The 12,120-nt window shown below is 36.6% G+C and overlaps 1 long non-coding RNA gene across 1 annotated transcript; it reads left to right on the forward strand.

The window, feature by feature from the left end:
- The first annotated feature begins 1,169 nt into the window (after positions 1-1,169).
- On the forward strand, positions 1,170-10,025 carry LOC110342058. The gene is made up of 3 exons (XR_002384049.2): positions 1,170-1,207; positions 6,425-6,514; positions 8,987-10,025. It is a non-coding gene; the product is annotated as an uncharacterized LOC110342058 (long non-coding RNA).
- The last annotated feature ends 2,095 nt before the right edge of the window (positions 10,026-12,120 follow it).

Below are 12,120 nucleotides of genomic sequence, written 5' to 3' on the forward strand. Positions count from 1 at the left end.
TAGGAGCCCGGAACTATTCTCCGGTAAGAGACATACTTAGATTAACAATTATGGGGTAATTACTTAAGTCAGAGCTAGCCAGTAAGAAACAAGCAAGGCCAACAGCTTCATAATTAATATAGCCTCCTGTGTGTTTATTTGAGACTCATGCGGCTCTGGAACCAGGCTGGCGGGAAGGCTCCTCTCAAGAAAAAGCTTCCCTTAACAGAATGGTTGTCAGGAGTGGGATTGAATTTCCACGTAAAACAACAAAAGCTTTAAAGGAATTTTAGAAACAGAAGAACAGAGATAAGCACAGATTTTGGTAGCAGCATTTTTCTCAGGTGTGCTCTGTTTTGCTAGCCACAAGCCGAGATTCACGTGGCTCGCTTACGGGAGTCTTCCTGACTGGGCATAAAAAGAAAAAAAATCAGCCAGCAAGGTTGTTTTAAGAGACTCTGCTAACGATTAAAAGGGGTGTACATACAGCTGGAAGTGGCAGCTTTTGCTGGAGGTCAGCATGGACTGAGGCGGTAAGCTGCAATCACGCTTACGCCCGCCATCTTGAAAAAAAAAACCGGCAGTTTAAAACAGCCGCGGTTTTACAGATAAGACACGTGGCCAGAAAAACATAAAGATTTACAGTAAAGTCAGACTTGGATGAACAAAACCTCTAAAGGATTACAGTGTGTTTAAAAATATACGTAAGATTGAGAGAGAAAATAAAGAAGCTGGCTGTGGTTGTGCATGCTGGTAGGATTTACTCCAGAGACAGAGGCAGGCAGACTTCCAAAGAGAAACCCTGTCTCAGAGAAAAATAAATAAAAGTAAAATAAATAAAGTACTAATAGATAAATAAATAAGCCACGTAAAGATGGAAAATACACAGAGAGTCTGGATACTGTATACTATTGTGTTTTTCAGTTTTTTGCTTGCTCAGGGAGGAACTGCTACTAAAGTACCCTTGATTATAAATGCTGCTAAATTAATCCAACTTCTATCTTTTGAAAATGCCTTGACATCAAAATTTAAGTATAAGGATATGTTACTTGGGAAAGGAGTTTTAATTTATGTTTCCACAGAACATAAAAACCTGAGGATTCCTTCCAGGCTTCTGTGGTTTGATGAACCAAGACCCCCGGAAGCAGGGGACCAGATGTTTCAACAATTGAGACAGCTAAGATGATGGAGCTTCACAAACCCTAAAAATAAGGACTTAATGGAATCAGTAAGATTGTTCAAACATTTATTCATTTCTATGCACATTTGTAAAAATAATAAAGAAAAAGAAGCCATGAATTTGAGAAGGATTAAGACTTCAGGAAGGGTTGAAAGGAAAGTACATGGGTATTTTAGAGAGAGAAAAGGGAAGAGGAAATGATGTAATTATGTTTTAATTAAAAGGAAAAATTCTACTAAAATCAAGAAAAAAACCGCAAAAGAACATAGCCTATTTTTAGAACATAGCATATTCTCTCACATACCTTTCTTGTTTTTCTTTACTTTTAAGATTTTTTATCTCTTTTCTAATTTTATGTGTATGAAAGTTTTGTCTGTATGTTTGTATTTTCAACATATGTGTACCTGGTGCCTTTGGAAACCATCAGAGAACAGGGTGACTTATATCCTAGAATTTCACTTAGTGATGGTTTGATCCACCATGAGGGTACTGTAAACTAAAACCAGGTCGTCTGCAAAAGCAACAAGTACTCTTAACCACTTCAAAAACTTTACTTATCTCACAGCAATTATTAGTCCAGAAAATGACTCAGAGCCCAAAAGTGTGGGAGATTTTTCAAATGAGGTTACTTCTTCCAAATGATTCCAGCCTATGTCAAGTTGACATAAATCTAGCTGTTGGAATTAACCTCTTTTCAACTTGACAAACACAAATCTATTCTTTTTAAAAGTAACTTTTCAATCTTATTCACCCCAAATATCTAGTGTTAATATCACAGAATAAACATTTCAATTTAAAAATTCAATACTTGTTACAAATCTGTACATTTGAAATGTTGTGTATATTGCTGGACTTGGCAATGCATGGTGTTTTAAACCTAGTACTTGGGAGGCAAAAGTGTTGGGCCTTTATAAATTTGAGGCCATTATTGCCTACATATGCCATAATGGGAAACAAAGTGAGAGTCTGTAGCAAAACCCAAAACAAACTAAACAAGAATGTTCCATCTTTTTAAAATTTTCAGTTTCTTTAAAAGTTCAAAGCCTCTAAATTTCTATAAGTATGCTAAATACTCCAAGGTCTTGTAGCTATGAGCCCCTGAGGAGAAAAATGAAGCATCTTCTTACTTCAAGAGGGATGAACCAGAACACCGTCAAACTCAGATCAAAACATATTCAAGTTCTAACAGTGTAAGGAAGGGGTCAGTGCTTGATATTTGGAACACACTCAAGATCCACTGGGCTCCAAAGGACCTTGGAAGCCATACCTTATTGATCCACACCGTGCATAACCTGTCTCCTAGTCTCATGCTGACTGTTCTCCAACTTCAGTCATTGTTACCATTAATCTCATGGTACGGGCATTTTCAAAATCCTGCAGTATTTGCTGTAACTGGTTGCACCTTCACCTGTAGCCTCTCCTAGTCTCTCTTTAGTGACATAAACACTGTTATTTGGACCAAGCCTCAGCTTATCTTTATGACCACATAATGATTTTAAAACCAGTACCATCTGTGAAACTGCTACACATAACCAAGTTCAGTTGCCAGCATGAGGTAAAATCTAGTCTGCCAATTGAATATATAGCATCTGTGTGTTGACATAGAGGAAACACTTCCTTGAAGATTTCACTTCCTGCTGATGCAAGCTTTTTTTCTACTTTTAGTTAAAAGCAATCTTATTTTACATACCAACCACAGTTTCCTCTCTCTTCTGTACCTCCCAAGTCCCCTACCAAACCCCTATCCCACTCTCCATCCACTGCCCAGGTAGGATGAGGCCTCCCATTGGGGACCATCAAAGTCTGTCACATCATTTGGCACAGGGCTCAGGGACTCCTATGTCTATCTAAGCTGAGAGAGTAACCCTCAATAGGGATACTCTTCCATAGTCTTTGCACTAGGGATAAATACTGTATCTACTGCCAGAGGCCCCATACTCCACTGGCCTCCCTTCTGACACCCATGTTCTGGTGATCTGTTTCAGTCCTATGCTGGTTCCCCAGCTATGAAATTGAGGTCAGTTGTTTCTGTGGGTTTCCCCAGCATGGTCTTGTCTCTTTTGTTCATCACTCCTCCCTCTCTACATCTGGATCCCAGGAGATCAGCTCTGTTTAGTTGTGGATCTCTGCTTATGCTTCTATCAGCTATTGGATGAAGACTCTAGGGTGGCAATTAAGGTTGTCATCAGTTTAATTATAGAGGAAGGGCATTTAAGGTAGTCTTTCCACTATTGCTTAGATTCTTAGGGGGGGTGATCCTTGTTGATCACTGGACATTTCCCTAGTACCAAACTTCTTTTTAAACCTATAATGGCTCCCTCTATTAAGACATCTCTTTTCTTGCTCTCCTTCTCTATTCTTCCATAGGCTCTATCCTCCTGATCCCTCATGATCTCCTCCCCCCTCCTCTTCCTCCTATCTCCTTCCACATCCCCCCATGCTCCTAGTTTAATAAGGAGATCTTGTCCCTTTTCCCTCTCCAGGCAATATGTATGTCTCTCTTAGGGTTTTCCTTGTTTCCTTGCTTCTCTGTGGGTGTGGATTATAGGCTGGTAATCCTTTGTTCTAATGCCAAATATACACATATGAGTGATTACAAACCATGTTTGTCTTTCTGTGTCTGGGTTACCTCACTCAGGATGGTTTCTTCTAGCTCCATGCATTTGCCTTCGAATTTCAAGTTTTCATTGTATTTATGTTTCTTTTTTTTTTCTACCACTGAGTAGTTCTTTATTATGTCAATATAGCACACACATTTTCTTTATTCATTCTTCTGTGGAGGGGCATCTAGGTCTCTTCCAGGTTCTAGCTACTACAAATAAGGCTGCTATGAACATAGTTGAACATATCTCCTTGTGCTGTGAATGTGTATCCTTTAGTTATGTGCCCAAGTGGAATTGCTGGATATAGAGGTAAACAGATTCCCATTTTTCTGAGGAATTGCCATATTTCCAAAGTAGTCACACAAGTTTGCACTACCACTAGTAATGGAGCAGTGTTCCTGTTTCTTGTCACCCTCTCCAGCATTAACTGTCATTGGTATCATTTATTTTAACCATCTGACAGCTGTAAGTTGGTATCTCAGATTAGTTTTGATTGCATTTTCCTGATGGTTAAGGATGTGGAGCAACTTCTTAGGTGCCTTTTAGCCATTTTGGATTCCTCTATTGAGATTTCTTTATTTAGTTCTGTACACCAATTTTTTAATTGGATTTTTGGTATTTTAGTGACTAGCTTCTCCAGTTCATTGTATATTTTGGAAATCAGCCCTCTGTCAATATGTGGTTGGTGAAGATCTTTTCCCATTCTGTGGGCTGCCATTCTGTCTTATTCACTGTATGCTTACATCTTCTCAATCACAGATGATTCTTGAGTCCCATCTGACCAGTTTCAATTGCCACATCAAAGCACAGGTTTCTCTTTAGAGGTCCTGTTCTTACTGAAGAGTTTTCTGTATTTTTCACTCTATACTGTGACTGATTGAATTCCTTATTCCTCAAAAATTTATTTGTGGAAATCTGTTTTCTGGCCCCAATTTCTTGTTTGTGGAACATATGTTTACTACTTGGTAACTTTCTGTAACATGATTTTTATACCAAGTAGTACATATTTCATCTCTTATATAAATAATTTAATTGGTTGGTCACTGCCTAAAAGTGAAACAACAGCAAGTTCACTTTCTTTTATGTGATTGCACTCATGCTATACTATATTTCTTTACAATGATTGCCTAATCAAATGTGGACTGAGTTTCTGTCCTGCCTGGAGCTACAGATGTTTAATCACAAATAAACACACAGAAGCTTATATTAATTTTAACTATTTGGCTAATGGTTCAGGGTTCTTATTGGCTAGCTCTCTCTTAATTATTAACCATTTTTATTAAACTATGTGTAGTTTAATGAATTTGCCATGAGGCTTACTGGTATTTCTCAGACATATTACTTACTCGGTGAACAAATGGCATCTCCCTGGCAACTCAGTCTTGTGTTCCTCTCCCCAGAATTCTCCTGGTCCAGTAGCCCCACCTCTACTTCCTGCTTTATTACATCTTGCCTGTTTATTGGCTGAAACAACTTTACTCACCATCAATAAGAGAAACATATATTTACAGCATACAGAAGCTCATCCCCCATCAATGCAAGGCTACATTTAAAACTGTGAATACTTTGATACAGAAAATTTGCTTTTAAGAAAGCATGAGCATGTGAGCTCAGAGGAAGAGTCACAATATTAGATTTCAAGTAAGATTCATTCTTTTACTATATATAATTTCATTTTTATGAGCATTTAGTTTCACATCACCTCAGAATTATTTGGAAGTTAGGGGTGTTTTTTCTTTATTGCATATTTTGTGAATATTAGCACATATCTTATTTAACTCATCATTTCTGCACTGTCTCCAAGAATATTAGGCATTATTAACTGATTTTCTTTGCTCATAAGAGATAAATTCAAAGCATAGCTTCCACAAACTTCTAAGTCCTAAATTTGAAAACATTAAAAAGCATTTAAGACATGGATCTCCTACATAGGCAATTTCTTCATTTAGGAAGTACTTAGAAATATACAGTCATGGTTTTATTGCTCAAAGATGAATTAACATACTCTAAAATACATATATATTGAATCTAGAATATCGTGTGATAGTATATTAAAAGTCACAAACTATAAGGTTGTAGTTATTGAACACATTATGTGTAGGAACCAAATATTATGTAATTAGTGTCCTTGTAAAAGGCAAATAGACCAGTGAACTTATAAATGCACAAAAAGTCACATGACAACAAACCAAGAAAATTGTTGCCTGAAGTCAAAGCATGAGGCCTTGGGAAATAATCCAGACAAAATGATCTTTTAAAAATATGTATTTTTTATGAAGTCTTATTTTGACACTTTCATGCTGTGTGAAATTAAACAGAATCTGTTGTCTCTCCCTTTCCCACCATTTCACACCCGTGTTCCCTCAAACACTGCCTCTCCCAATTTAACTCTTTCTGTGTTGTGATAGCACATTAAATATAGCTAGTTCTGCCCATATTAGTATAAGTTTCGTATCATTCACTGAAACATAGGAAGGCTAACCATGTAGATGTTTGAATAAAGGTTTTTAATTGGATTTTTGGTATTTTAGTGACTAGCTTCTCCAGTTCTTTGTATATTTTGGAAATCAGCCCTCTGTCAATGTGTGGTTGGTGAAGATCTTTTCCCATTCTGTGGGCTGCCATTCTGTCTTATTGGCTGTATGCTTCCATCTTCTCATAGGTTCACAGATGTGAATGCTTGCTCATTAAGGAGTAATGCTATTGGGAGGCGTGGCCTTGGTGGCTTCGAAATTTCAAGAACAAAAGCCCAGTGAGTGACTCTCTCTCTCAATCTCTCTCTCTCTCTCTCTCTCTCTCTCTCTCTCTCTCTCTCTCTCTCTCTCTCTCTCTCCCTGCTGACTATAGGTCCAGATGTAGAACTCTCAGCTCCTCCAGAACCATGTCTGCCTCATGTCACTATGTTTTCTGGCATATTGATAATGGACTAAAACTCTGAAACTCTAAGCAAGCCTCAATCAAATTCTATCATTTATAGGAGTGGCTGAGGTCATGGAATCTCTGCACCGCAGTAGAATATTGACTCAGGCACTCCATCCTAAAACAGGAAGGGTCTCCACACACCCAGCACCATCCACTGCCAATCACTCTTGAGTAAGACATGGGCATAGATTGCCTACCACAATTATGCTGGGAGTTTTGCTGACTTAGTCTTGTTTAAGCAGGCATATTACTTTAAGTCCACATGAACCATGACCAGGTCATGTCCGGAAGCCAGCATTTTGTAGCTCTCCTCCCTAGCAGCTCTTCCACTGTTTCCACTATGTTTTCTGTGAAGGCCTTTTCATGGTAGTTAATATATGGTGGGGTTAATATATTGAACCCCTTTAGGGCTAAGTATTAAATCTTTTATTCTCAGCTGTTTGGCTAAGGAAGCATCTTTTTATTGACTACTGGTTCTCACAAATAGAAGCTTATTTGACAAAGGTTGAAATCACAAGTGGTAAAAAAAAACCCACATATATTTAAAAAACAATGACAGCATGAACATTGGACAAACTAACAACTAGGGTCTACGAACTCATGGATAAGCTTTCCAAAAACGACGACAGCATTTTAATCTTATATTTCTAGAACCTGAAGCTGTTAAAAATTAAGTTTATGTACGTAAGCTAGCCATTTCGCTATTTTTTTCTAGACAGGGTTTCTCTGTGTAATAGTCCTGAGTGTTCCAGAACTCTTCTTGTACAACAGGCTGACCTCCAACTCACTCAGGTGTTCTTTTCTCTGTCTCCTGTGTGCAGGGATGAAAATTATGTACCACACCTTCCGTTTCTCTATTACTATAGAAACCTCACGTGACTGAAAAAAAACCCTACTCACATGCTATTGTGGACTTCCTGGACAGCAACTAATAGAAGGACTAAGGGGAGTGTGGGCCCAGGGCAACTTGGTACACACATGTTACTAGGCTGTACTGCTGCCATTGTCAGGCTCAGGGGACCAACCAGAAAGTAGGACTGAAGTTTCAGTTTGCCCTGGCACAACCCATGACTCCAGGAAAGACCACAAGCTGGTACTACTTGGGCATCACCCAGGAGCAGACCTAATCGTTGAAAGGAAGTTGCTAATGTCCAACCATTGTAGGAAGGATCACCTGATGTCCCTTAGCTTAAGCACACACTCATCCTATTTCACCAAGACACCCATAGAGAAATGTCAGGCAATCAGGGTCATAAATCCTGAAAATCACCTCACCCTAACTGCTACTATGACAAAAACCCTATTCCACCTGGGCTGGGCATTCTCTGCTCTCATCAGAGAGATAGAGAGTCCAAGTTAGAGCTTATATAAAGGCTTTTTACTGTACATATGGATACCTTGGTTTTTGGGGGACTCCAAAACCTCGGCATTACAGGGAGTATTTGTCTGCACGTGCTTTCAGAAGGATGTACCTGTTATGTAAACAAATCTAGCAAATGTGGGTACACAAAGAGTTTGCTAGAAAATATCTATAAAATACAGAGGATTTGGACTGATCATTGTCTTTTATGGAAATAATGTGCTAGAGTCTATACAGTGCAGCAATAGGAGAGCTAGGGGGTAACAGAACATTTACCTGCTTCTCCCTAAGCCTCTTGAAGCCAGTCCTTTATGACTTCTAATTGACTGGTAAATCTCTGCTCAACTGGAACTTTATATTTTGACCCTTTTTATTAATTCTCTCATTAAATATAAGTGTTATATCACATAGAATTTACACATTCCTACATAGTAAGTTATAATTTTTATATTATTTTAGTTTGAAAAGAAAATACATCTATTGCTGATGCTGAAGCATATTAATTGCTTTCCTACATGTTCAAGGCTGAAGATGGTTATGAAAATCATACAACAGTGATGGTCATCACCCTCCCTAGAAGTAGTATCCACTAAATAAAAACACTTCAAATTTTATGTTACATGCAGTTAAGAATGAATATTTGATAATGCCCCCTTTGTAAAACATTTTCTGAAGTTTTAGTTATCTTTTAACTATTGTGTTAGAAGTTACTCTGATATTTCATATTCGAAGACACTTTCTCTTCAAGAGCTGTTGATTGTACATAATAGAAAAAGAAAATTGCTTAAGCATGAAACACATTCTCGAAAGAGCGTCAAACAGCTTACAATAACATATCACAGGGCTGAACAACCCTAGCAGTCAAAATGACCTACGTAATGTGAAATGTAGCATACCCGTCTGACTGTAATTGTGAGATATTCTCTTTTCTTTTGTCCTCAGTGAGCAGAAAGAGCAGAACAGTCACTCATCATTTCAAGTCTACAATTTCTTTGGCAAATACATTCTATGTCATCAAATTTTCTAAACTTGCAGCTATCCAAGGATGCTTAACCTTGTATAGTTGTCAGTATTTGCATATAGCCTATATATATATGTGGCTGTATGCCAACCTCTATATTACTTGTAATACCTAATAATTATAAATTCCATTTCAATAGTTGCTGAAATATATCTGTAAGAGACTAATCGGGAGGAAAAGTCTTTGCAGGTGCAATAGCAATGTAATTTTATTCCTTTGAGTGTTTTGCATTTGCAGTTGTTGATATGGTAAAATAACAAGCTGTACTTTTAATAACAAAAACAAAGTTATCCCATAATGACACCAGTACATATGGACAAACTACTTTTAGGTTGCTACAGAAGGTACCTCTTGTCCAATGATGTAAAGACATCACACGAATCAAAATTATAGTGATGATATTTATTAAAACAGTGAGAAAAAATTAATAACTTATGCAAAGTGATAACATGTAAAAATAGTCACTCAAGTTGAGAATCACAAACGAAAATAATTTTTGCATTGTGCTTAAGGATATTGTATGCTATCCTGACCACTTGGATACATGAGAAGATGTAATATTCTTAAAGTTTTCATGAAAAAACAAATCCAAAACTTCCACTGGCGTTTCAAGCAATGAAATATACATTCAGAAAACTCTCCTTATATCTACATTAAAATATTTATCAGTAATTGGAGAAAATTGCTTCCAGTTCTACATTCCGCTCAACCACGAAATCTGTGATTTATGTTGTTTTAATGAAAAAATGAACTGGCAAAAAACTATGTAAAATAAACTGAAAAAGTCATGTGTGAATCATTTTAGTGTACTCTGATCTTATATTATGTCATTTTATTTTGGTGCTATTTGTACATTAATAATGCCTGTGAGCTGTGGGAGAATTAATCTTTCTTACCTGTTTTACACTGTCTTTCTTCTCTTAATTTTCTCAATCTCATTTTCATTTACTTTCTAAAGTAGTTGCTAAACAATGACTATATACTATCCAAGTTTAGAATTATGAACTGTATTCTATTAAAGAAATTTTCTTGTATGTTATCACTTTAATCCTTTTAAAATATTCACATTAGGGAATAAGTATGTGAACCACACAATCATATTTTTATTATTACACTAATTCCTTTTACATAATTTTCAAATCGCATGTAGGTCTGAAATGTAAAAATAGTTGTTATTTTTACCGGACTAACTCTGTATCTTAGTAGATTTTCCTATAAGTGGTAGAATTGCAGGATTGCAGCATTTTAAAATGCATTGTTAGGTAAAGTCCTTGTGAACTGGGCCAGATGTGCAGTCTGTGTAAATTTTAAACTTCTATATTTTAAGAATGAAGACATTTGATCGCATATGCTTCTGAATTTATCAGTTTTCTTTGATAGCCACTAAAGCTTTTATTTTTATGTCCTAGTCTGCAAAAAATACACTAGAGGTGAAAATTATTATTCCTGATTCATATGAGATAGTGACACACAGACACACACACACTATTGTTTATCTGCAGTGTGTCAGTGTGTCTATTGAATGTAATGTTCTCTTTGACTGTGATTTTTCAGGTAACATTTTTTACCAAAATTATATAAAATATGAAACTTTCTCTATGTTTTTGTGTATAAAATGTGTGTGAATCTTGTTTGTGTATATATCTTCTGAATAGATTCCCTTCATTTGTTTGTAAGATACAGACCCTATTACAACTGCTTGTTTCTAGAATTCTGTCACTTGCTAGGTGAAGCAACACAATATCTGCCAGTGGAAGGCAGCAAATGTTTTCCCTGACTGTATGTGAAAGAGAAAGGAGAATCCAAACTACTGCTAATGTTTATGAAGCCCCCACTAGAGATGACAGCAACCTCCCTAGCAGAGGAGCATGGTGGTAAGCCTGTACTCACCGAGACCTTTCAAGGTTAGAGAGTATGTTTCACTTGACTGTCATTCTCTTGTACAATATGGCTTACTATCTATTTAAACAAACATCAGTCTTTATATAACATCCTTTGTTTTATCAGTCATAACAGGCAACAATGGTATTATGCTTCCTATGAAAAATTGTATGCATAATTTTGAAAGCAAGGTACCAGAGATGTCAGAACAAAAGATTTTTTCTGACTCTTTTCTCTTAACGTCCAAAAATATTGTCCTTTGTTTTTTAAAACTATTCTGAATAGTAATGTGAGAGAATCCTGTGAAATCCCCCAGTACTATATTCTGTTCATGATAAATACCTACTCTTTACTTTTAAGGATATTTAGACAATTTGGTTAGTCCTGTAGCCTTGAGTTGTGCAGAAAGTTAGCACACTATTTTAATACCCATGCCTCCTCTTTGCCTGTTAGCTATTATTAATCCCTAATGCCTAGAATTGCATAAATTTCGCCTACAAAGGAAGCCCACAGGTCGTTTGTATTTGGAGCACTTTTCTTATATGCACCACAATATATTCTGTTATGTATTACCTCGTCTGAATGCAAAACTGTTTTATATGCAGATTTAAGGTAATGAGCACTCAAGTTTAAAAAATGGCTCTGGTATCCTGTAGCTTCTCAATAATAATATACTCTTACATTCCAACAGAGAAGGATGGATTATGGGTTTTTCAATTTGCATCAGGCATATTAATTGCAGAGTAGGGCTTCCACATAAAATATCAATGTACTGGAACAAACTGTTAATGTACCAGAATATGAACACTTACATTCATTTCTGGAGCTTTAAAAGGAATCATCCTTTTTTTTCTTTTTCCTTTTTTTACTCTTCTATACCTCTGGAGATGGTACTGTGTTTTAGTCAGTTAATGAGAACAATGTAACCACTGTTTCTCAAAAAAATTCCTAATTAGATTAAGTGCAACAGGATTTTTTTGACTCATTTCTTCTGGGTAACAATACAATAAGCTATTAAAAAGAGAAAAAATAGAGGATTTGGGAGAAACTTATTTTAGGTTTCGTTTTAAGAAACATGCCGTGGAATATCAAATTTATGCGACAGTTGGAGGCAGAGAAGAACTCCCCACTTTACTTGCTTTCCATTTCTCAGCTTGAAAGAGGATGCCTAAAC

Source organism: Mesocricetus auratus, unplaced genomic scaffold (genome assembly GCF_017639785.1).
Source record: "Mesocricetus auratus isolate SY011 unplaced genomic scaffold, BCM_Maur_2.0 Super-Scaffold_15014, whole genome shotgun sequence".
NCBI classification, from domain to species: domain Eukaryota; kingdom Metazoa; phylum Chordata; class Mammalia; order Rodentia; family Cricetidae; genus Mesocricetus; species Mesocricetus auratus.